At 30.1% G+C, this 26,185-nt stretch overlaps 1 protein-coding gene across 2 annotated transcripts in view; it reads right to left on the bottom strand.

Moving 5' to 3' along the window:
- Positions 1 to 15,275, bottom strand: part of LOC111618480 (rho-related BTB domain-containing protein 1-like) — a 153,950-nt gene extending 138,675 nt beyond the window's left edge. For both annotated transcript variants that reach the window (XM_023360031.1, XM_023360022.1), the window contains exon 1: positions 14,940 to 15,275. The gene's annotated coding sequence lies outside the window, so the exon portion shown is untranslated. The remainder of the gene's footprint in view (positions 1 to 14,939) is intronic.
- Positions 15,276 to 26,185: the final 10,910 nt, after the last annotated feature.

A 26,185-nucleotide genomic window follows, 5' to 3' on the forward strand; every position in this document is an offset into this window, starting at 1 on the left:
TATACAGTGGTACCTCAGGATACGAACGCCCCAGCATACGATATTTTCAGGATACGACACGAAATTTGAACATATTTTTGCTCCACGATACGAACAAAAACTCACCATACGACGTTACATTAGTTCGTAGCGCCATTTTTTATTCACTTCTGTTCATCGGTCTCAGTCCGCGTGTTTACTTCGTCGTGGAAGGATCTTACTCGATAAAGGAAATCTTGAGGTATTATCAGAAAGTGATTGATTTTATTGAAAAGGAACAACCCGAAAATGTTCACACTGGCTGTTTTGCTGCTCGGAGTAATGACATTTGTCTAAGTCATTTTAGAAACATTTTAAAAAGTAGGCAAAACCAAACCTCTTTGGATAGATATTTTACCGAGCGACCTGTATCCAGTGAAAGTGCTGGTGAAAGTGAAGGAAAGAAAGCTAAAAGCAGTGAATAAATATTTTATATATATATATATATAAAACAACACTAATTTTTTTTATCTTTTCTAAGTTATTTTTAAGTTATTTTTACATTAATTGTTATGTAAGTTAAGTTTTAGTATCATTTCCCTTCTCCCTCTCTTCCGCCACCAGTTTACACCTCCACCGTCGTCTATCCTCAAAAATAAAGTGCAAATAAAACTACATTTTTCTTTTAATCAATTATTATTCTATTATGATTATTTATACATTTACAACTATAAAATGCATTTTTCAGTATTTTCCTTACTATAGTTATTTTTTTAATGTACTACTTAGCTTTAATTTGAGTGTGTTGTTCGTGTTGGAACGAATTATTTGGTTTTATATGTAATTGTACGGGGAAAAATGATTCACCTTACGACATTTTCATATGATCTCAGTTTCAGAATGGATTAATTTCGTATCCTGAGGTACCACTATAGTTTTGCAAGTCATTCTACATCCATTAACTGACATTCTCATTATTAAAAAATAATCTAATTTCCTCCAAACAATCTACAATTTTTTGCAAAACATTTCTGCAGCCTAACCACCGTACATTATTGTACAAAAATAAGCCATTGTCTGATGAGTTTACCTTGTTTAACAATTCCTGAAATTTTCTTTTATTTAGAGCTTGTGCTGATATAAAATTGAGTACTTTTGTCCCCAAACTCATATCATCCAAAACTTTCAAATATGTCTTGACCCATAACGCTTGCTGGTGAATAATGCAATGGAAACCTAGAATTGCATGTCCAATATGTTTTGTAAATAAATATATAAACCCATTTTTCATGTCCAATAATGCTGCAAGCACCGGTAGTTGTTACTGATACAATTTTGAAAGTACATATTTCTTTTACAAAAATCACTACTCACCACACCTATATAACAATCACATACACTGAATCAATTTACGGTGTGGTACAATTAACTAACCGAAGAGCCAAGAAGGGGTTCAAAAACCCCTTCTGGGCTCTTCATTCAGGTTCCTACAGTTTTAGCTCGTAACTTCGATTAACGAATGCCTTTCAAATAACTTCATTCGAGTTCAAACAGTTCTTTTAAAATTATAAGTCGCGCATGCGTGACGAGTCATCCTGCTCGGATATAAGGAGCAGCTAAAGCGTGCTGTGTATCAACTCTTGCCAGGTCATCGACAAAGGCATCTCCTCTTTAAAATTTATGCACGTGGATTCAATAGAGGATTTAAAGATGTGCATCGCCTCTAACCATTTGAGATGATCATTGGGAGGAGCCCTGAGGAGGAGACTGACCCTAGTAAAGTCGGCAACTATGTCTGAGTCTGTTGCGTATGTTGCGAGGGCCGTGCTGGTTCTCCCATGACGAATATCAGCCTGATGTTCCTGCATTCTGACTCCTATGGATCTGTTTGAACTCAAGAACGAAGTTATTTGAAAAGCATTCGTTAATCGAAGTTACGAGCTAAAACTGTAGGAACCTGATGAAGAGCCCAGAAGGGGTTCAAAAATGTTTGTTTTTGTACTGGTTAGTTAATCGTACCACACTGTAAATTGGTTCAGTGTAAGTGATTACATATTTCTTTTTTTTTGCCTAATGCATCTATAACTGCATTACAAATGTCTATTCCTTTTTGTTGTTGTTAGTGCTGATAAACTTATTACTTTTTCTTTAACGTTATTTTGAACAAAATAACATACAAAATTTGCTAAACGAGCTGAACCTGTTACGTTGGTGAACTCATCAAGGCAAATGGAAATAAAATTGCAAGATTTTATATCTATTTATTGTTGAAATCTTAAATTTTCTGCCATTCCTAAAATTCTCTCTTTCGCCATATTCCTAACTACTAGTATATTTTTAATTCTTTGAATAATTTTTTCTTTATTTTCAAAATTTTCGAATAAGTATAATGCACATTGCAACCAATTCTCCTTTAAAAATTCACCTTCATTAAAAGTTTTCCCGTATTGAGCAATAGCTTTTAAAGCTTGATAACAAGCAACAGTAGTGTTTGATTGAGTTCCAATATATTTCATTAAGGATGTAGCTTGGGCATTTTTATTTTTGAAAACACGTAATATATACTTCTTTTGCTCTTCTTCACTTTGATTGAGAAGACACTTGTGGTTGGTTTCATACTGTCACTTTACTGATGATGTTCTGCAAACCACCATTCCTTAGCATAAAATGCTAATAGCTTCACTGTCCTTATTAATCATGCCGTACTTATCAGTTCACCAAGTTTGAAATTCTCTGCTACTACCTGTAGTAGCAGAGAATTTTGATTTTTTCATTGAACTAGCCATAATAAGAAATTGTAAAAAAATAATTTAAAATATATGTATAAATGCAATAATTACCTTAAAATAAAACTGTAGGGTTTGTAAATAGTTATATTTAACGTGACAATGATTAAAATTTTAAAATGACACATACAAACGCTTAAAATTAGAGAGACTAATGACTCATTGGCAATACAGTCTGTTTTCATGACAGAGCAAATTAAAACGCACGACCACAGGAAAACATCGATCATACCACAAAATGATATTACCGGTATTACTGTAGTAGATATTCAGTACTATAAATTTAAATCATAAATTATTTTTAAAGTATGGATTGTTGGATTCTAATTCATTTTTACAATTCATAAAATAAAATTTTGTTATGATTAATAAAAAATCATATTTTTTGTGTGTGCCATCAAAATTTCCTTTCGTGCCATAGGTTTGCCATCCCTGATATAATAGAATGTGTTTCAACCAGGGTTGTGGAGTCAGAGTCAGAGGGAATTTCTGGCCAGAGGAGTCAGAGTCAGAAAAATTGTGTTGACTCTGACTCGACATTTTAAATTTACTTTAGTTTTTTTATTTAAATGAAGGAAAATTTATTATATTTATTAATTTTTTAAAACGTTTTTGTATTTTGTTATAATTCATTTATTTTAAATACAAAATGCAACAATTTAATTTATTAAATATGTAGTGTTCTTTGTAGTATTTGTGTTTAGTAGTTAAATTATTTTGACCCAATTGAATATTTTTGAATCATTCCTTTATTATCTCTGCTCTAAATAAGTACTCTATTTTTCTGAATGAGACATACTAATTGATCAGAGTACATATTTTTCTTTTCTGATCAAGGGGCTGAGGTAGCTAGCTAGATTGCACACTTTTTAGTTGAACTAACTCTTCTGGAAGGGTGAAATTGAAGTGCAAATGCTGTCGAATATATGTAGATGTAGAATTTTATCATCCCCTTTCTCCTCTTATTAAATATTCGTTGAAAATTAATTTTTTTATACAAATAAATATTAATGTAAGTTAAATATTAAAAATACTAATTATAAAAGTATTTAAACTCCCCAAGCTCCTTTCAGAGTTCAGAGTAAGGTACCCTCTATGAGTGTCTCTGCCTCCCATAAAATGAATTGGTATTTAATTTTTGTCAGAGTCAGGAGTCAGAGTCAGCCTACTAAAATTATCAGGAGTCAGAGTTGAGTGTTTTTTACCGACTCCGCAGCCCTGGTTTCAACAAAATATTTCTATTTTAGTTAATAAATCAGAAAGGAAACAACTGTAATTACTTATCCATAAAATTTAACACATGTTTTTGACTTTTTTCAATTAAATACCAAAATAGCATACAAAACTACTTCATATTGAAAAGATTAAACTGGATTAGATTGATGGGAAAAGGCAATAGGCAATCTGCCAAGGAGAGTTACCTTCGGGAGGACTTTCTACAGGAAACTAATCACTATTTATGGGTTAGTATGTGAAGAAAACCTAGAAAACTTCATATGGCTAGTCTATTGGTGAGGCTAACCATCAGTGTTTAGAGGTATTATCTATCCACTTGCAATATAAGAGACATATCAGTAGCCAAGAAATGCTATCATACAAACAAATTGTCAAACTTCAAATTAAATTTTTCTGACTGCTTCAATTGTGGGATAAAGCAGTCATGCATTATCCCTGTGTTTTTCAACCTGTGGGTCGCAACCCCCTGGGGGTTGCGAAGCCTTACACGGGGGGGTCACGGGTAAAAGAGAAAGACAAGTGTTTGTAGGTCCTACACTACATTAAAAAAACTACAATTTCAGCGAGAATTACAGCCCACCCTGGAAAATGATAGCCGAAAAAGTGTTGAAGTGTTGAGCTGATTTGCAAAAAGAAATAAAAAGTAGGAAAGTAGAAGCTGAAAATTCAGATCCTAAAAATAATATAAAAAAATCTTATGAAATTTTCATTTTAATCAACAATAATTTGTCTCAACAGAAAGAAAATTAAATACATAGTTTTTAAAATCACTAATATAGTTTTAATATGGCCCTAGGGGGTCGCCAGAATTTTTTAACTTGTAAAGGGGTCGCGTATTCAAGAAGGTTGAAAAACACTGCATTATCCTATAGGCAAAAAAGGCAATTGCGTGGGTCCCTACCAACAGGGAGCACCAAACCAATTGTTTATAAAAAAATAGTGCAGTGCACAACTAGTGTAATTTTTAAAAAAATCTTTTGAATTGTTTAGAGTAGGACAAAATTTTACATAACTTTTTTTATCATTACCTTCTAATGCCACATACCAAATATCATCCTGATTGATTATTCCAAACATGGGTTATGCAAAAATAGTCATTTCACAGTGGTACCAAAATTATATGCCAGATATGCTGATTACTATGACTAAAATATACAAATTTCTGATGCATAATGATGCAGGTAAGTGAATATTGCATTTTTTGACAAGACTGTCTTGTTTATAAAATCGTACTACCGTTTTATGTTACCAGCATAGAGGTATGAAAGAGTACATGTCCAGTGTTGATATTTGGCACAGAGTATTAGGTGCCCAAATCATTTGCGCATAAAAAAAATCCAGACTTGTAGTTAGTTAGTCAGGGGACCGAGAACCAAATGAAAATAGCGATCCTCTTCTACAAACAGACAAAACAGCCACCTCACCCACCGAAGTCAGGTAAGAGAGAGTACCACCCACAGTCATTCTAAGAAGTGAACTCTGACCTTAGGACTGAACATGTAGTTTCGTCTATGTTAAATAAAATATGTAATCTAATTTTGTAAATTTGGGAGTGCTTCAAATATAACATTAAAACGGTTTTATGTCATTACAAGTGAGTTTTTTTATCTTGTATAGTAAAATCATCTAGTATAGTAAAATCGTGGGACTGATAAAAGTTTGACGTTATATTAGGGTTGTCGTTACATCTGATGTTATAATCGGGTTAAACTGTATATTGTTTGTGCAAAATAAAAAAATAATTTTGGATGATACAATAGCCACAATTATTTTTTTCAAAAAACAAAAAATTTTTGTTACGCATTGACAAAAATTCAACCTGGGCCGATATGCAACGGAGAGAAACTTTGAAATTGAATAGGTTAATTTCATCGAAATTGCATTGTGGACAACCTCGTAGTTGTGGCTGGTGAAGTTTGAATGATCGCACCCAAAAGCAGTGATACCAAAGAAGATTGGAGAATGAGAACGAGACCCACCTTGAGCATCAAAGTGATTCCGCTTAGTAGTGAGTCTCTGAGACATAGCCTTGTCCCAAATACGGTTTTGCCGTTTTACTTGTCTTTATTTAAAAAACAAAGTGTAAGTTTCAGCTTAAACTTTGAGCACACTTTTAACTATGATTCAAGAAAAAGTGCTAACTGACTGAAAGGTTAAATTGTTGGTTTACACTCAAATGACAAGTCAATTAAAAAAAATATCTGCTACCAATCGATGCTCTAGAAAATCGATGCTCTAGAAATCATTAGAAAATATAACCAATAGTGCATTTCAAATGGACTATTGGTTTAAATATTATTGAAATTGAATATAATTTCAATAATATTCAATAATGGTATTGAATATTATTGAAATATTCAATAATAATGGTCCATTTCAATATAATTGAAATATTATATTGAAATGGACCATTGAAAGAGTGCTTCACTCATGTTCTCATCTAAAATACTCAAAAAAGATGCTATCTGAAAGATCACCATAAGACAGCAAGAGTCAAATGGGCAAAGATAAAGATGAGATGGACAACTGAGCGACAAGAAATCGTTTTCAGTACAGAAAATGTTCAACTTGGATGGCCCCAATGGGTATCAACACTATTGGCATGACATCAAAAAAGAAGAGCAAGCTTAAGTATATTCAAGGATTTAGGAAGCTTGGAAAATCTGAAACTGTCTTTCTAAATCAGAAGATGAATGCAACAGCATATCAGAAAGTGCTAGAACATATCCTCCTTATTGACAAAAAAATCATAAGAGCAAAATGGAAATTCCAACATAATGATGCTCCATACATACTGCTGTAAGTGATGGTTGAAGCAAGTAATGATTTGCATCAATCATTACACATAATTAACTGGCCAGCACTCTCTCCTGACCTGAACCATATCAAAAATCTATGGGGCATCAAAATGGAAGAGAGTTCTAAACAGTTGGAGAATTAAAATCAGCATTAAAGGATTGCAAAATTTAATTATTTCAATGTCAAAAGGTATATTTGCAATTATTTCCAAAAACAGAAAATCAATTGATGTATAAATTTAATGAACTAAATTCAACTAAATAAAGATGGAATACTGCCAAGTGTTGAAATGGTAACACACCTCATGTTAGTGAATCAAATGATATATAAATTTTTTTTTTACAGAATTGCAAAAAACAATTTCAATAACACACTAACAAAGATAGAATTACCAGTGAAATGTTTTAGTAGTAAAAAGGATTGTTTATATCAAGTAGTAAGAATATCAAACAAACTTATAAAATAAGCTTCATGAGTATCATGCCAAATCTATTCTCACAATTTAGTTAAACAATTTATTATCCTCAGATCAAATCACCAAATACAGTATTTTATTTTTGGATTTTGTTTTTAAAGGATATAATCCAGAAATCCATTTTCTATTTCAGAGTAATGAATTCAGCACCACACCCAGACGGGCCCTGGCTCCCTCCAAAGGAAAAGAAAAAAAAAAAAAAAAGCCCACTACAAGATTTACCAAAACCTTTTCCTAATTAAAATTTATTTTAATTAGGAAAAGGTTTTTTTTGTGTTTTTGTGTTTATATTGTGTCATATCTTCTATTTCTATACTACTGAATTAGTGGCTATGTATGGTGGGAATTTTATTGAATTTGCATTAAAATTTTTTTTTTAATCTGTTCAACTCTGTTCCCCAAGATTAAATCCTGAGTGTGCCTCTGAATGAATTATTGGCATTCTTCAAAACTTGTTGACATTAAATAATGGAGTAAACCAAATAATTGTCATAATTAATCAGGCTATTATTTTGCTATTATTAATACTATTGCTTATTATTAAACACGAACTTTTTAATCTTTTTAAAAAGTTTTGTGTTCTTTTATTCATATTTAAATCTATTATATTTGAAATTCTGTTAAAATGTTATATTCCAATGACAGAATATAATATAACACTTGAGAATGGCTTGTAGAACAAACCAAAAATGTTTGTGATTATTAAATGTTTTCCTTGGCAAAATAAGGCTTATGTGATTAATGAAAAAATATGAAAAATGAAGGAAAATAATGTTTATAAAATGATGATTAAATACATAAATAGAAGTTTATTAAGACAATTCAGGAAAGTTTTTAAATGCAGTTTATTAATTTAAAATTTTTCATATGGAAACAAGTGAATATTTTGTTTTAATTCAAGCTAACATAAAATTTCATCCACTAAGTAGTGTCTTAAAGAGTATTTAAATAAAATCAACTTTTCAGTTCTTAAAGCACTGTTTCAGTTTTTAATAAAAATTGAAAGTATAGTTCCATAACTGAGACCAACATGTTTTTACTGTAAGTGAAAAATCAATGTAAGTAGGCAGCAATGTAATAAGTGACTGAACTGATTAGAAACAAAGTAAACAATGTTTCAATTTTACTTTTAAAATACAAACACAAAAAACAACATGTTGGATCCTGCATTTGGTGAATTTTCCTAATTAATGTCTATAGGCTTAGAAAAAAAAATGGAGTACCATCTTGGCTAATTATTGCTGTAATAATATTTTTTCTACCACAAATTTCCCTGGAATTGCTTTAATTTTCCCTGAATCTCATTTACACAATCTGACATATTCTACATCTTTGCATCTTAGCTGATCTGGCATGATGAACTAACTGACATTTCCTAATTGAAATATGACAAAGATTACTTTCTAAGGTTTAGTCTGAATTTAGAAGACAAATCAGATTAAGTTAAAGCAGCAGGAATAGGAAGATATTAAAGGAATATACATTCAGTTAAATTTTAAATTCATAGCACTACCATTGTGGTTATAGCATCTTTCTTAATAAATCTTAAACTAAAATATCTCACTATTGGAGAACTGTACAGATTCTTTTATTTGGATAAACAATTTACATTAATATACAATTAATGTACAATTAATACAATGAAGTAATTAACAAAATTTAGAAATTTTTATTAAAGATTTCTTCTTAGATAATCCTCAACAGACAAGAGACAAGTGATATTAACTATGATTATTGTATCACAGTTAATATCAATATTTTTATAAGACAAAGATTCTAATTCTGCCACTTTCTTTGATAAAAGAATGATGGTGACTTAAGTAAAATTTCTAACAAATATTTTGCTTAATGGTTTTCAATATGATCTCACAGATATTATTATTATTAATATTAAACTTCATTAAGTTGATTGGCCAGTTATATTTCTCTTTCAGGCAAATTTCTATTAATCTTGCCAATCATTGTTACAACAAAAAAGTTAAGCACAGAAAATCCTGTATCGTTATAAAACAAGTATGACTCAGTGAACACAGTATCTGAAATCATCATTCGTAGTCAAAATTTGGAAAAATAATTCAATATTACACACATTGAAAGCTTCTTATCTTGAATATGAAACAGCAAAGAACAGACACATCCTCTCAATAATAACTGTCTAAAGATGATATCCAAATATAGTCAAACATTATTAGTTTTTGCCAAAAAAATTTATAGCAAAGATGAAAAGTTTTGCAACTATTTTATATATAAAATAACTATAGAAGTTAGTATTATACTAACATGGGAGGTTTTTTTCATGTCAGTCTTACATTTTAATAAATATGCATCATTTGATAGAGGGGGGGGAAAAATAAGACTATACATATTTTTCTTATCTATCTGTGAGATCAGTCATTTGCCAGAAATATGGTTCTAAAAATTCATATAGAAATACCAATGTCAATGTCAGGCTGCAATTTTTAATTTATTTAATTTAAAATATATGCTCTCCACCTCAAATTAGTACTGTAGTGTCTTGCCCGTATATATCATACTTTTCCTAATAACAATAGTGTCATGATGGTCATCTATCTAATTGCTTTTCAGGGGAAGATTTTTGAATTGAAATAATGTGACTTCTGGTTTGCATCGGAAGTTCATATATAGTTAAATCAGGGCCACCTGCCCATAAAGTTTCCAGATCTGATCTCATCTTTTATCTATCTAATTCCACTCTCAAGATAAAAGAAAGACAGATGGACAGACAACAGTGGGAATTTATAGGTCTACAATTTTTTTTCAAATTTCAGCCCAATGAATGTTGTTAACTGGATAAAAAACTGGAGTTATTGATGTCAAAATAATTCTCTTACAAGATTTATGGACTAGACCAGTGATTCTCAATCTTTCTGTGGCCACGGATCACCATTCATATACAGTAATACCCCGAAGTTACGCGATAGGTGGGACCGAGCGGTAACCGCGTAAGTCGAATTCGCGTAAGTCGGGGTATTACTGTACTTCTTATTACACAAAGCATTAGCATCAATACATTCAAAACTTGATAAGCAATTCCATNTTGCCTTTTATAATTGTTCTGACCGACAATTCCGGTAGATCAAACTTCTTTGCCAATTCACAAATTTTCATTTTTGTATCGAAGTCTTTAATATCGAAGTCAAACGAGTTAAACGTGTTAGTAACGAATCGTTCGAAAAGTCTAATGAAATAGGAATAATGATGACGTCATTCTCGTTTAACTCGTTCGACTTTACGAACATACCCAATGTTAACTTTACATTCCAAAAGATAAAGCTTTTCTTTTTTTGTTTGATGCAGAAGAATTAGTTCTACTTCGTTTGGATGACATAGTAGAGTCTCTCAAGTCTCCGTAGATATAAGAAACACAGAAATAAATAACACAAAATAAATTGTAGCTATGTGTGGATTCCGCGCGACACATCCAAACATGTAAGCTGAACAATAGTGTGGGGGGTGAGTAATCGAGGGTTGCGTGGCGCTCAAACAAAAGACGAATCGACGAGATTTGAAAATCGCGTAACTCCGGGTTCGCGTAAGTCGGGGTAGCGTAAGTCGGGGTATTACTGTACTTCTTATTACACAAAGCATTAGCATCAATACATTCAAAACTTGATAAGCAATTCCATGTTTACTATTCTCAGAAAACAATGAAGCAGCAAACTAATAAACTTTAATATGTTGAATAAAATAAAAACATGGAATTATCTATGAATATAGCAATGGGAATAAATTTGAATAAAAACTTTAAAATATTTTCTTTTGTGGAACACAGGTTAAAAACCACTGGACTAAACAAAAGAATTATGCATTTTACAAATAAAAATTTACCTGATGAAAAGAGCTCTTTTTCCACCATCCCTGCAAAAGCAACAAAGTACATACAGCTTCTAAAAGTTTATTTTTTTAGACAATTCAAGATTATAACAGGAAGAATAGAGTAAATGATTGGAGTGGAAGTCAATGATATGGCCATTTTTAAATTAAATAACAGAAATTTATCTTAAAGTTCTTATCACTTAAGTATAACCAATTATATGCTCCTATTTTTAAACACATGTTAATATATGCATGGCAGAAATCAGAATATGTTACAGAAGAGAACAATATAAATTTTTCCAATGTTACTGATGGAAATTTTACATTTCCTGAAACAAAGTGTTTATTAGAAGAGTGTGATAGAAATGCCTTCATTTTATGTGCTTTTTGTAAATAATTAATTTGTCTTAAATACTGTATTTTTCCTTTACATTTGCATTAAACCATAAAAAGTAAAAACTTCAAGCAGAATAAATATCTAACATGACAGGAATCAATCCCTCAACATGCCTAGTCCAGCTACATTGCTACCACCAGTACTATATTTCAATGTAAATTACTATACAGTACCTTAGAACAGTGTTTTTCAACCTGTGGGTCACGACCCCAGGTGGGTCGCAAAAGCCATACACGGGGGTTGCGGGTAAAAGAAAAAGACAAGTGTTTGTAGGTCCTACACTACAATTTCAGTGAGAAGGCTATGCCTGTTTATTTTACATTTACAGTACAATTAGTTTTTTGATTGATATTTAAATCTCAACAGAAAGAAAATTAAAAACGTACCTGTAGTTTTTAAAATCACTGACATAGTTTTAATATGGCTGTGGGGGTCACCAGAATTTTTTAACTTGTAAAGGGGTCACGTATTCAAGAAGGTTGAAAAACACTGCCTTAGAACATTTTAAAATCCTATTTCTTAAAAATGGCTGACCTGACAGATAAAAAAAAAATATGAGTCTTCTTATTTTTGTTCTTCAATCGAATGATATATTGTTCAATTACTTGTTAAAAAAAAGGTTTTGTTTGTGATTGTTTAATTATTAAGTAAATAAAATTTTAAACTGTTTTGTTATAAAATAGTATAAATTGTTATTACCTGTAGATGGGTAAAAATTATGAGGTGGATAATGTTTAAAAAAAACCAAAATAAAACTGATAAATAGAAGTAAAATAAGTATTTAATATTACATAACACAGACACAGACATAGCGTTTGGACCATTCTTAAGTTCACGGGTACATCACAACAAAACCAGTATTGAAACATTTAATTAAAATTTATTTTTAACGTTTACTTTTTCTATATTATTTCAATGGCTATAAATTATACATAAGTACGAGGGCTGTTCGGAAAGTTCGTGGCCTCAAATAGAACAACAAACAAAATAATGTTAAAACTTTTTTATTTTTCAATGTAGTCTCCTCTGTTAGCAATGCACTTATTCCAGCGATGTTCTAGTTTTTTTATGCCATCGCAATAGGTCGATTTGTCAAGATGTGCAAAATACTCGTTCACTTCAGAGATGACTTCGTCATTTGAGTGGAATCTCTTTCCAGTCAAGAATTTTTTATGTTTGGAAAAAGGTGGAAGTCACTGAGGGCCAAATTAGGTGAGTATGGTGGATGTGGAACTAATTGGAAGCGAAGTTTGTTAATCTTTTGTTCAGTGATTCTGGCAGAATGTGCAGGTGCATTATCGTGATGGAACAGAACTTTTTTTTTCTTCAAGTGTGGTCTCTTTTCCTCGATTTCTTTCTTCAATTTTCCCAAAAGTTCACAGTAAAAGACAGCATTAATGGTCTTTCCTCTTTCTAGGTAGTCAATAAAGATGATGCCTTTAGCATCCCAAAAAACCGAGGCCATCACTTTCCTCGCTGATGGAACTGTCTTTGCCTTCTTTGGCGGTGGCGAACTGTGGTGTTTCCATTGCTTCGACTGTTCTTTTGTTTCAGGAGTGTAGTAATGGATCCACGTTTCATCAGTAGTCACAAACCGATGCAAGAAATTTTTCTGGTAGAAGTCCAAACACTCCTTTGACATCAAAGTGCGAACACATTTTTGCTCAGCGGTCAGCAGATGCAGCACCCACCTTGCTGAGACCTTCGTCATACTCAAATTTTCAGTTTGGATGTGGTGCACTCGGTCGACAGAGATGCCTGTTGTCTCAGCTATCTCATGCGTATTCAAACGGTGATCTGCTAATACAAAATCGTGAACTTTGTTGATATTTTCTTCAGTGACAGCAGTTGACGGCCGTCCGCTGCAAGGGTCATCTTCCACACTCTTTCTGCCAGATTTAACAAGGGCTGTCCATTTTTTCACAGTGGTGTACGAAGGAACAGACTCTCCCAAAACTTCATCCATGTCAACTTTGATTTGAGATGGGGTCAACCTTTTTTTCGTCAGGTATTTTATGACCGCATGAGTCTCTGTCTTCTCCATTTTTGACAAAGCATGTGCACACTGACTATCTGCTAATCTGTCGTGGCAAAACTTTATGACAAATCAAGCGGAAATTGGTATCGTATCTCTAGCAAAGATGGCTGAATTATTCCCTCCAAAAATTAAATTGATTGCAGCACCGCATTTAAGCAAGGCTGCGAACTTTCCGAACAGCCTTCGTACAAGTAAATAGTCTGAATAATTTTTGATCCATCTTAAACCAAAGCAATAAAAGGAATTGATCAAAAAGAACTTGTTTCAGAGTTTTCAATAATAATTGATTTTAAAAAAAAAAAAAAAATCACACTAATACCACACTACCTAACTATATAATTATTAAATACTTGTAATTACAAAATTTACAATGATAATTACTCAAACAGATATTAAACATAGTTAACATTAACTTGATTAGAAAGGTGAAGGAAAAAATTATTTCAAATTATTAATTTTTTCCATAATTTGCAATTAAATCCAAATTATTACACCAATAATAAACTATATTCTATTAATTAAAAAGCCAGATTATTTTGGGAGTAAAATAAAGTTTATTTTTAATTACAACCCTTAGCACACATGCTGAATGTTGCACACGAACAACATTTTTCCAGCATGTAACCTAGGGCTCACATTAAAAAGTAAATATCCAACATCTTTTTTTATGTTTTGTAAAGAAGTTATCAGGTTTCTAAAGCATGTACAGTACTGTACATATGTGGATTTTTGATATTTGAACAGACTCTCTCAAAACTTAAAAAACATCAAATAATATGCTCCCAAAAATTTTGGTTGGCATGCGAGAAAATTTTGCATCACAGATTCAGCAATTTTGACACAAACTTAAAAAGATTGCCACTCCTGTGCTAGACTTTGTAATACAAATTCCATTCAGAAACGAATGTTTTGCTCTCAGTTTTTAATGGAGGTTATTACTTACAAGCTGCAGACAATACGTAAGTGGTATTGCATTTAATTACGCTAAACATACCATACTCTACAAATCAACTTCTTGACTAAGAACATAGGAAAAAAATGAAAATTTTAGTTCAATACGTATAGAGCTAATATATATCATTTTAAATAAATGTAAAAAAAACAGTTTCATTCTGAAATTTTTTCTTTTAATATCATTTGTTCTTCAATCTGTTTTTACATCATATATGTATATGTATTGTATTTAGATAAAGCTAAATTTATCATTATTGATTTTTATAAATAAAAAATTTTTAAAAAGAAAAGAATTTTTTTTAATGTTTATCACAAAAAATTATTTACATTTATATAATAGTTTTATTTTACTATTGAAAATGTTGATAAATTATCATATTTATATATAAATACACATTATACTTCACACACAGTATACATATAGATACACTACATTACTTGTTAAAACAAAATACTCACTTGATCTGTAAAGGAACAAACAAACTTTTATATTCTATATGATATTTATACATGAGGCAATAAACTGAAGCTTTTAGACTATATGATGTAAGCAAAAGATATTTTTTGCATGCTCTTCTATCATAAACCTTCAGTCATCAAAAATGAATAAAGTTTCATACGATTTTGGATAATACATTTTAATTTACAAAGATTTAAAATAATATTAACCGCATAAATCTAACGAAACTGATTGTCTATAAACATTTAATAACATATCTGTTTGACTTGTCAAAATCGAAAGGTAAGACCATCGAAGGTAATCATCCCGATGATGACGTCACGTATTAGCAACCATCTGCTACACAAAAATTTTTATATTATAGAAATAAAAATTTTATTAAATTAATAATAGTTATAACGAAAATTTTATTATTCATTAATTATATTTAAATTTTTTTTAATAACAATAATTTTTATTATTAAATTTTTAAATTTCGACAAATAAGATGCCGTTTCTGGTTTTACGCGATCCTGTTCCCGATATCAACGATTGACATATCAACAAGGGGTCTTCAAACTGTCTTGTCAAAATTATTTTGATAATTTGATCGGTTCTGTTTAATTTAACATCAGTCATGTCGATTAGTTTTTCTAAATATAAGGATAATTTATTAGAAGCATGGAAAGATGTCGTAGACGACAGAACGTGTACGAATTGGTAAGATTGAGTTTGGTAGATTAAAAATAGAAAGAATGATTCATTGAATTGTATCAATTTTTACATTAATATTAAAAGTCGTTTTTAAAACTTATAGGCAAATATATAAGTAGGCATCCTGTTTTCTTGATTGTACTGTACATAATAAAGTCATATATTTCCTGTTTTCTCTTATCAGTAGTTTTGTTAATATAGGCTAGTCTACACTTATAAAAACAATTCCTTTTTAAGACATGTTTTAATGAAAGAAAAATTTCAGGATTTTATTGTTCTTATTCTATACTTTATAATTCTACACTGTTAGGGTTGAGTGTTTCATCCAGCAATTCTAATATCTAATGGTTAAAAATGACAAAAAAATTTTAATTGAATACTGCACTCTTAGAACCTATAACCAATGTGATATAAGAAAACAAAAGCTAAAGATCACCACAAACGTTTTTGAACTGCTGTGAGTTGTTCTTCAGATGTGAAACAGAATTACTGATGGGACAGAGTGAACCGTTAAGGAAATTCGAGTTTTGTGCTGTAATTTAATTTTAATTGAATTGCTGGATGAAACACTTAACTTTAATATTTTAGGATTATAGACTATACAATAAGAACAATAGAAATACAACAAGAGTAAACAATTGGGGAGTTATTTGTTATATTTATAATATATGGATATGGTTTTTTTAAAATTATTTTTGTACATTCAATTTTGAACACTTGCTATTTCAAATTTCCTCTGAAAAATCAATAATCCTGAAGATTGTCTATGAAGTAGAACAAAAACATTTGATGAAAAATTTATCTTGCTGCTGTTGTGGTTTTTTTTAAAGAATTTTTGCACTAAAGTACTTTCTTTGCTATTGAAATCAATCAGTGCAATTTAGAGTAATCACAAGCAATTAGAGACCTAAGCAATTCATACTTTTTGGGCTGCAATTTGAAAAAATTGTAGACCTATAAATTTCCACTGTCATCCATATGTCTTTCTTTTCTTAATCTCGAGAATGGAATTAGATAGATGAAAGCCAAGACCAGATATGGAAAGATTAGAGGCAGGAGACCCCGATTAACTATGTACGAACTTCTGGTGCAAACCAGAAGTCGCGTTATTTTAATTCAAAAATTTTTCCCTGAAAGGAGTTAGTTAGATGACTGGCATGACTATTGCTAATGGAAAAGTGTGATGTACAGGGGCAAGAGACTACTAATTTTAGGTTGATAGCATAATTTTAAATTTAAAAAATTTTTAAGATATGATTAAAAATTGCAGTCCAGCAGTGTGACAATATCACGATAAATAGTTGCTTGTTATATTATGAATGTTTGTCAATTAAAACTTTCAATTAATTGTAATTCTTCTGTATTTTATTGATGATACATTCTATCAATTTAATGATTTTTTTTATTGAAAATAATAAAGTTACTTTATTTTTCTTTCTTTATGAAAGCAATTTGTTATTGAATTATAAATTACAAATAAAAAATAAATATTTATCAAAGTATTCTAAATTTAATTTTGTTTGCAACTTGATATCTGATATATTGAAATTAAGAGTTTAATTTTTATTAATAAAAATAAATGTATAATCCATCTTCAGTAAGTAACAAAAATATATATTATTTATGTTGAATTCCATCTATGTATTTACAGAAATTTCCCAAAATTCATCAAATATATGCAGTTATCTGCTTTTTTTTTTAAATTAAGATGTAAAAATTTTCATTGAACTCTAGAACTTTTGTGATATCCACTGTGCTGTTACTCCTTGATGTTGGGCTTAAAAGAATCTGTAAATTTTTTATGTTGTATATTAGTTTATTTATTTACTAATGAAATAAAATATATTAGTGGTAAATATAACTAATGAAAGAATTTTTCTGGTGAGATACAATATATTTTTATTGAAAAATTTAATACAGTAGTTTATTATAAATGTATAACTGTAGAATAAAATTGAATTGTTTTTGTTGATTAATGCACTTCTGTTGAAAGAATTCATTAACAATAATAAACAAGAATGATTGAATATGATCTGTTTTGCAATTGCATGCTTATGACAGAACCTTGCCATTGAATATTGAATAACAATAAAAGCCATCTATGAACAACTTCATATTGCATATGAAGTTGTTAATAGATGGCTTTTATTGTTGTTAGTAACATCTGTTTTGTATTAAATATATATACAGTAAGCCTTCCATTTATGCAAATTCATTTTAATGCAGTTAAAATTTTGTTTAATTTTAAATAATCATCTTTAAGAAATAATGATAGTTGCATCAAAAAGTATGTATGTATATTTAAAAAATCTTTAGTTCAAACTTTTCTATCCTAATAATAAATGTATAATCCATCTTCAGTAAGTAACAAAAATATATATTATTTATGTTGAATTCCATCTATGAATTTACAGAAATTTCCCAAAATTCATCAAATATATGCAGTTATCTGCTTTTTTTTTAAATTAAGATGTAAAAATTTTCATTGAACTCTATCCTAATAAGAGTAAAAATACTGTATATAATGAATATTGTACAGATTCTTATTTTAAACAGCTTTCTATAGCTCCATTTATGTGGTTTTCATTTACGTGTTTTTTGTGGAGCCAATTCTCACATAAATTGAGAGATTATTGTATGCAGTGCTCTTTTTCTAAAATGATTATTTTTAGTCACAATATGTGCATACTGGCAGTAAAGTTCTGTTATTGGAAAAATGTATCTAACTTAAAAGCAGTGTTTAATACTACTGATTTTTTTCTTTATAAATGTACACATTTATATTGTAGCATTTATAATGTTTTATAAATCTTTTGTGTATATTCACCTGCACTTTCTTCTCTATTTTTTGCTTTGGATTTAGTGTCAGTTGCTACATGAAGTACTTTTATTAATCAGGCTTTTATGTTTTGTCTTTTCCTTTCAAAATATTGTCATCATCACTTCTTCATTCTTTATTTCTTGACAAAACATAGTGAAGACAGACAATCTTGTCACATTTTATCCTTTATTTCATCTTAATTTATTGTTAGACTACTTATTGTTTTTATTTTTTAGTGGTTTTATCATTATTGTTAAATATGAAGGAAGGTTTTTCTTGCCTTACGGTATTACCTGTATTGTGTAACTAAGTAAATAAATGAATTACCAGACTGTATTGTCTATTCATTGAAAGATGGCCTTTGATGAAAGGGAGGTCTCCACCCATTTTGTATTTTATGACATTCCAACTGTCCCTTGCATTTGTTGTGGCCAATAGAGTGTCTGAGTTTGTTTGTCCATTTTTATTGTGCCAGTTACCACACTAATCACTTCAATATATAGAAGTTTTTTACTGAGCTCCTCATTAATTTGAACTCAGATAGTTCAAAATCTTGTTAGTTCCTAACTGTACTATTTGTCCAGCTATGGATATAGAGTGGATACATGAATTTGTGAATTTGGTTAGTTTGGAGTAAAAATTCTGTCCAAACTGTGATATGAATATGTCACAGTGTGGACAGAATAGATCAAAATACCTCCATACTGTAAGAGAACAATAGACCAAGAATAACTCTAACCTGGTCAATATGGCTTTGCTTTTACAGTAACACATTTTCTGGTGTCACCTTACTCATGGACTACACTTTTTATCTCTTATCTCATAAAATACAGCTGAGTTTCAGGATTGCAAGATTGAGCTACTAGTAACAGATTGAGACACTGTATTTGTAGAGCTTTATGCTACTTCATTTCGGCAACTTACTACTTTTTGGGCCACTTTAAAAATAATTTAGGCTACATTTCAAGAAATTCTGCTTTACTTTTTCTAAAACCTATCTGGCAACATGCGAGGTTCTCACCAGACACATGCTGTTTACCTGCAGTTTAATTATATTATTACTACTAATTAACAAAAATAGCATTCTGTATATGTGCCATATTCCATTTGCTTCATAAATTACATCAGTTACATGGCATGTGGCATATTGTACCAAAATATGTAAATCTTGGATAATTCAAAACTTGATAATTTGAAGTCACAATTATTTTGTCCCTTGAATTTCAAACTAATGAGGATTTCCTATATACATACATATATATAACATAAACATGCATTAATATGCAAGTCAGCTTTCATTTTTCTATTCGTTCTTTATTTGATTGGTCTCCAGATAATTTTGTACAGAATATAATGAAGGTAAACATCTAGAATCTTTGATAACCTAATTTAATACTACAGTCGACCCCCCTATAAGATAGTAGATACGTTCCATTCTTTAGGAATCCGATTTCTTACGAGTCCTTCCAATCACAGCCCAACACATGTCAAGTTTTATGGACTACGGCTGTTTGAAAGGTTTTCTTCCATAAAATTAATCGATTCTAGACTAATCCGACTCAACATTTCCAAAATACGTATATTTTTTTTTGGAAATAATCCATATAAACTACGCTATAAACAAAAAATTGTAGGATTACTCACCGAGTGTGCACCATTCAACATCGCCATTGCTCAAGCTTGTTTTCGTCGCGGAACAACTCAGCAAACCACGGCTGCAATTTCTGATGTTATTTTTCTGTGAAAACTTTGCTGAACTTTGGAGACATCATTAATATAAATAATTTTTATCGCCATTGAATAAGAAATGTTTTTTTCACAAGAAATGTATAAAATTACAGTACTGTATTAGACTTATGGTACCTAATTTAGGCCTATATACTGTACAGACAATAGTAAATTCAACTTACCCGCCTAAACTCTCCACAGTGTGTAAGTAGTTCGGCTGCTCGTCCACTATTGGTCCAGATTTGACCAATCCTGTTGCGACACAAGTTAGCGATGACATTTTACGAGTCTCTGTTAGTGTCTTTATACGAATATGGTCGCAATTTTTTTGTGACTATATTCGTATAAAGGTCTACTGTATTAGTTTCCAATTTGTGTTATTTTTTTCAATTTTACTTTTCTGTCTTTGGATGATTATCAGAAAATTATTTATTTCAGATTACTTAGTTAAATTAAGTGAAAGAACTTTTAGCCTAGTTTTTTTTAATTTTATACTAAAATTTAAACTGACATATTTAATGTCATAAAATATCTGATTATTAAACAATAATATGTTCTAAAATAACTTATTTATTTAAATTTGTTTTAAAAGGTTAAATAATGTAATGGAACCTGATAAAGACAATGACTTTCAAAAAACATTTGTTCTGTTAAATAAAACAAATCCTTTAAATTAATTGTCAGTTTATTAATTAATCTATTTTTAAAAGAACAAAAAGAAGGTGGATAACAATCAAATATTTACATAATGAAGAAAAAAAAATAATACTGAACTTTATTATACTGTGATTTTTGTTTTTTATAAATATACAGAGATTGAATTTTTTTGCTTTAGAAATATATGAACATTGAAAAAAGAAAATACTTTAAATAATAAATATATATTAATTTAGAATCTATGATAAACAGACATTATATATGTATAGAAGAACAACAACAACAGCTGGTTTTTATAATAAGAGAATTTGTTTCCTTTGCTTATTGAAAAAAAAATTGCATTAATTAATGATTTTTGTATTTCTATTATCATAAAACACTTAAAAGTTTTCATCTAAAGTGTGAATTGACTTAAAAGAAGGTATATGTGATCAGAAAGTTTTGAATTCAATATAGAAGAACATGGACTTGTTAAGAGAAGCAGATCCCTCGCACAGAAACATAATGCAATTTGAATCTGTGAATAATGCAGCTGATCTAGGTGAATTGTCATAGTAGAGTGAAGACAATCAACAATTTCTGTGCTGTATTCTGGCTCACCTGCTTGAAATGTCATTTGGAGCCTTAAGTTTTCAAGAAAAACATCCAGCAATGAGTTGCTTAACTTTCCTGGCAAAATTTAAAACTGTGTGTGATGCCATCTGTTATATTTTATTTTAAAACTTTTTTATACTGTATTTTTAATTATTAGAAAATAGCAAAAAGCTTAATTTTGAGGATAGGGATCAGTTTTATAAAAACTGTAAATTCTGATAACGAGTAAAATCGTCATTAATCGTGACCCTACTCAAGATATGACACAACCCCCTTTATCTCTCCACCCCATCAACATTTACCCACCAAAATTTAATAGCATCAGTCCCCCTAATACAAAAACCTTCCTGAAAAATTTCATAAAATACTGACAAAAAGATCAGGAGTTATTATGTTTAAAATTTGGTGAACAAAATTGTGCCTTCCACACCCTAACATCCATACATACAAAAAAGACCCCCCCACAATTTTTCCCATTTCTCAATGTTTCAAAGTCTCATGAGTCCAGAAATATTAAAATGTTGGGGGATCATTTTTTTGACAGATGACCATACTTTCTGGCTCTGTTATATATAACAGAGGAAAAAGTAAAATTAATGTGCAAATAAAATAAATTTTTTCTGAGTGTTTAAATAATAATTGTTATAATGTATGAAAAATGAGTTTTCTCACATCTGGTCTATTTTGAAAATTGTCACCACAAGCTAATGGTGGTGATAACATTTTTTTTTAAACTGTAACCTAAGATGTAATTTTCAGGAAACAAATTATTCTATAATTATTTTAGATTACTTGGATAAATTTTTATTATATTGAAATGTTTGTAAATTAAAGTAAATGTAAAATTAAAATTTTATTTGGACTTAAATTATGTAATCTGTTGTAAAAAGTTGTAATACAGGGTTTGACAAGAAAATGGACAATTATAAATAGATGATTATTAACTTTTGTTTGTTTATAATGAACGTTCAGGTATAAGACTTCAAACATGGTTTGCCATTATTATTTGAAAATGACATTGCACAACTGACCTCCATTCATTCGTAGGCACTCTTAGAATCTCTGAAGTATATCATGCATAGAGTAGTGTAACATATTATTAGGGATTGGTGATTGCATAAAAAGTTTTGCTTAAGAGTTTCAATGTTTTGTATACAAAAAGTGTTAGGATTGTCCACAAATTATTGAAAGTCTTACAGCAAAAATTTATTGTGGAATCAATAACATACCTGTGAATATGTTACATGTTCTATGCATGATGTCACTTGCATAGCCAGTATAATAAGTCCTGATATTAGAAGATACGTACTTGTAGACAAAAATTTATATTTTAGTAAGTCAAGGACATTGAGGCATTTTAATTAAGGTCACTTGCATGTTTTCATCTTCAAAACAAAAAGAAAACTATGTTGTTTGAAATCTTGTATATGAATTATATTAATTAAATTATCAACAACCATGGGGCAGATAATAGTGAGGGCTTATCAGACACTGATAATGCTTACTGCTCATACAGTTATAATGGCGTTTTTTATCTTTATATTGTATAGCTTTAGGCATAGTTTTAAGTTTACCTTTATATTGTATAATTTTAAATATACTATTACCTTTAGTTAATACCAACTGATTAAGGACTGTTTTCTATTAGAAAATAGCCTGAAATGCATTTTGGATTTTTTCGTTTCCATAGTTATGTAGCCATTTTTGTGGTTTATTAGACGTTTTCATTTTGATTCCTGAACATTTGTGCCCATCATTGGTCTGATAAGCCCTCACTATTATCTGCTTCATAGTTGTTGATAGTTTAATTAATATAATTATACCAAGGGCTAGAAGCAAACTTTTGTAACAACCTTGTATATGAATATTTGTCAATAAATATTCAAAATTTAATAATTGTCAATTAATCTTCTGTTTTCCTGCCAGCTTTTCCTTTACTGTACAAAAATTATATGTTATAAAAACTAAAATTTTAAATTATTTTAATTTTTTTCACTTTAGTTGTTTGTTTTATATAAAATCATAAAATGATTTTTCAAATTTTCTATTTTAGAAAAAATATTATGCAAGCATTAATTATTATTATTCTATTCTTTTACACAATATATCTGATAAAAATTTGCCAAAACAAAAATTTTTAAAAATTACAAAATTTAGAAAATTCTTAAATAGATAATACAAAAAAAGTGTCTGTTATTTTCCTCATGTATATGAAAGGACAAGTGAGAAGACATTTTGTTGTATTGTCTATTTAAGAATTTTCTTAAATTTTGTAATTTTTAAAAATTTTTGTTCTGGCAAATTTTTATCAGATATATTGTGTAAAAGAACAGAATAATAATAATTAATGCTTGCCATAATATTGAATTGTCTATATCTGTATGTATTGTATAGGTTATACCTATTAGATTCTTTTATTAACAATATGAGAAATGCAATTACATTGGCCAATTAGGAATATAATGGTCTTTGTAAATTAACTTTTTGTTAAATTGAATTTATCATTATAACTCTGTATTTTCCTGGAATAATAAATACTATGATAACTATGCTGTGTATCTGCTGTTTTATTAACATTTTTGACTATACTTTTTGGTAAATCTTATATATTTTGATGTCTGATATTGTTTTGTTATATTAACACATGTATTAGTTTTATTGGGTTGTTCAGAAAGTAAGTTCGTTTTTTTCCATGGAAAAAACACACTATTTTTATAATAAATAAATATTTTATTGAATTATATATCAACCATTTTGGTCAAATACCTCTTGTCATCGTTTCTGGTAGTAGCATGATTTAACATTCATAAAAGTTTTGATCGTTGCTTACAAAAAACTGATCCAAGTGGTTTTTGTCATTGTCATTTCAAGTAAGTCTTACAGTTAAAAAAAATTTATATAGACTGGAACAAGTAATAATCTGAGTTGCTCGATCTAGTGAATATGGTTGGTGTGATAGCACATCCCATCTAAGTTATAACAGTTTCTGGCAAGTTATCAAACTTGTGTGAAATTTGACATTAGTGTGGTAAAACACTATACCTGTTTAGTTGATCAATTCTGGCCGCCTTTTCTGTTTGATGATATTACTCAATTTGTTTACGCGCAATGCCAAGGATGTGATAGATCTCAACAGGGTCCCAGGGATATACTCCATTCCCATCAGGGACGATAGATTCCATAGAGACTTGGTTTACATTGGCCACCATCCACTCAACACAAAAACGGTTGTGTGAGCATCAATCGGATATTAAAAATAACAGGCACACCACCGCCTTGTTGGCCTACGTTACCAACCCTGAAATTCGGGCAGACTTCCAAAACACCATAGTAATCAGACAGGTGTTTTGTATTGATCACATCCATCACTTGGAGGCCTGGGAGATTTATAAAGTGAACATTGGGGACACCTGCATCAACTTTAAAGACAGAGAGACGATTGTGCAGGCGTGGAGATACTTATTAGAAGAATTCAAACTGGGACAAGCGGAGGGGTTAAACACGATACATGCATTATTTACATCTCGGGCATCATCGTTCCAATGGTCAAGAGGAGACACTGTTTAGTCACCACCTGAAGATGATCTCGGTGGAGGTCAAAAACATTTGTGAAGATTGTTACGAACACAACACTGTTATAAAAAGGTTTGGTGGATTGTTTACTCGATGGCAATACACTTTCGAATCAATTGTTAAATTGTCTGGTAAAAGCTCCAAAAAAAAAAATTTATATAAAATCCACCAAAGAGAGCATCTCTCTTTAAGAACATGTTGAACTCATATATCAAGCTTTGAAGCAAAACCAGTTTGTTTCAAGTAATCATAAACAGTTCAATTTGACAAATTTAATCTCTTAGTAATTTCACGTGTTGTTTATTTGGCAGTTTACTTCAATCAGTACCTTTATCTTGTTTTCATTGGCTTTAACTGGCCATCCAGAACGTGATGCATCTTCAATATTGAAATTGCCAGAACAAAATTTTGTAAACCAGTTTTGGCATTGTCATTCTCTCAACACGTCCTCTCCATACATGTACCACAATTTTTTTTTTGCTTGATTTTTGATTTTGATTTTTTGAGCATTTTGATTTTTTGGTAATAAAAAAACCAAAATATGCCGAAAATGCTGCTTTCGATCTTCCATATTTGATGGGGCACAAAAAATAAACAATTGCACAAAATCAAACAAAATTTTTTTACAAATAAGCCTTAAAATGCTAGCTATCAAAATATATAATGATAATACGGTTTAGAATGAAAATGGCGGGAAAAATACAACTAAACCATCTAGTGGTAAAAAAAAACAAAATTACTTTCTGAACAATCCAATACATACTCAGTTTAAATAAGATTGATATGTATTAAAAAGAAAACAAAAATAGATATGTACAATGATGAAAAATTAAGTCAACAAAATTAATTATCTTAGATACAATTTGATTATATTAAGTCAAATCTCTTAACCGGCTACATAGGGGCCATAGCCAGAATGTTAATTTCTCACATTCTAGAACATCAGGAGGATATCAGAAACAGTAGACCGTCAATGAAATTGGCAAAAAAAAAGCGCTTGATCAACATTATCAGCCACTGCAGACCCAAACAAAGTTACTCAAATGGTGCAACAATTGGAAAGAATTATTTATTTGGGAGAACCTCTACATATCATCTTTAAACCACGCACCACAACTCTTGAAATCCCACAAATATGGACAACTGTATTCAAGCAATCTAATCTACATCTCTAAACAT

Source organism: Centruroides sculpturatus, unplaced genomic scaffold (genome assembly GCF_000671375.1).
Source record: "Centruroides sculpturatus isolate CEXI.00-Female unplaced genomic scaffold, Cexi_2.0 scaffold5, whole genome shotgun sequence".
NCBI lineage: Eukaryota > Metazoa > Arthropoda > Arachnida > Scorpiones > Buthidae > Centruroides > Centruroides sculpturatus.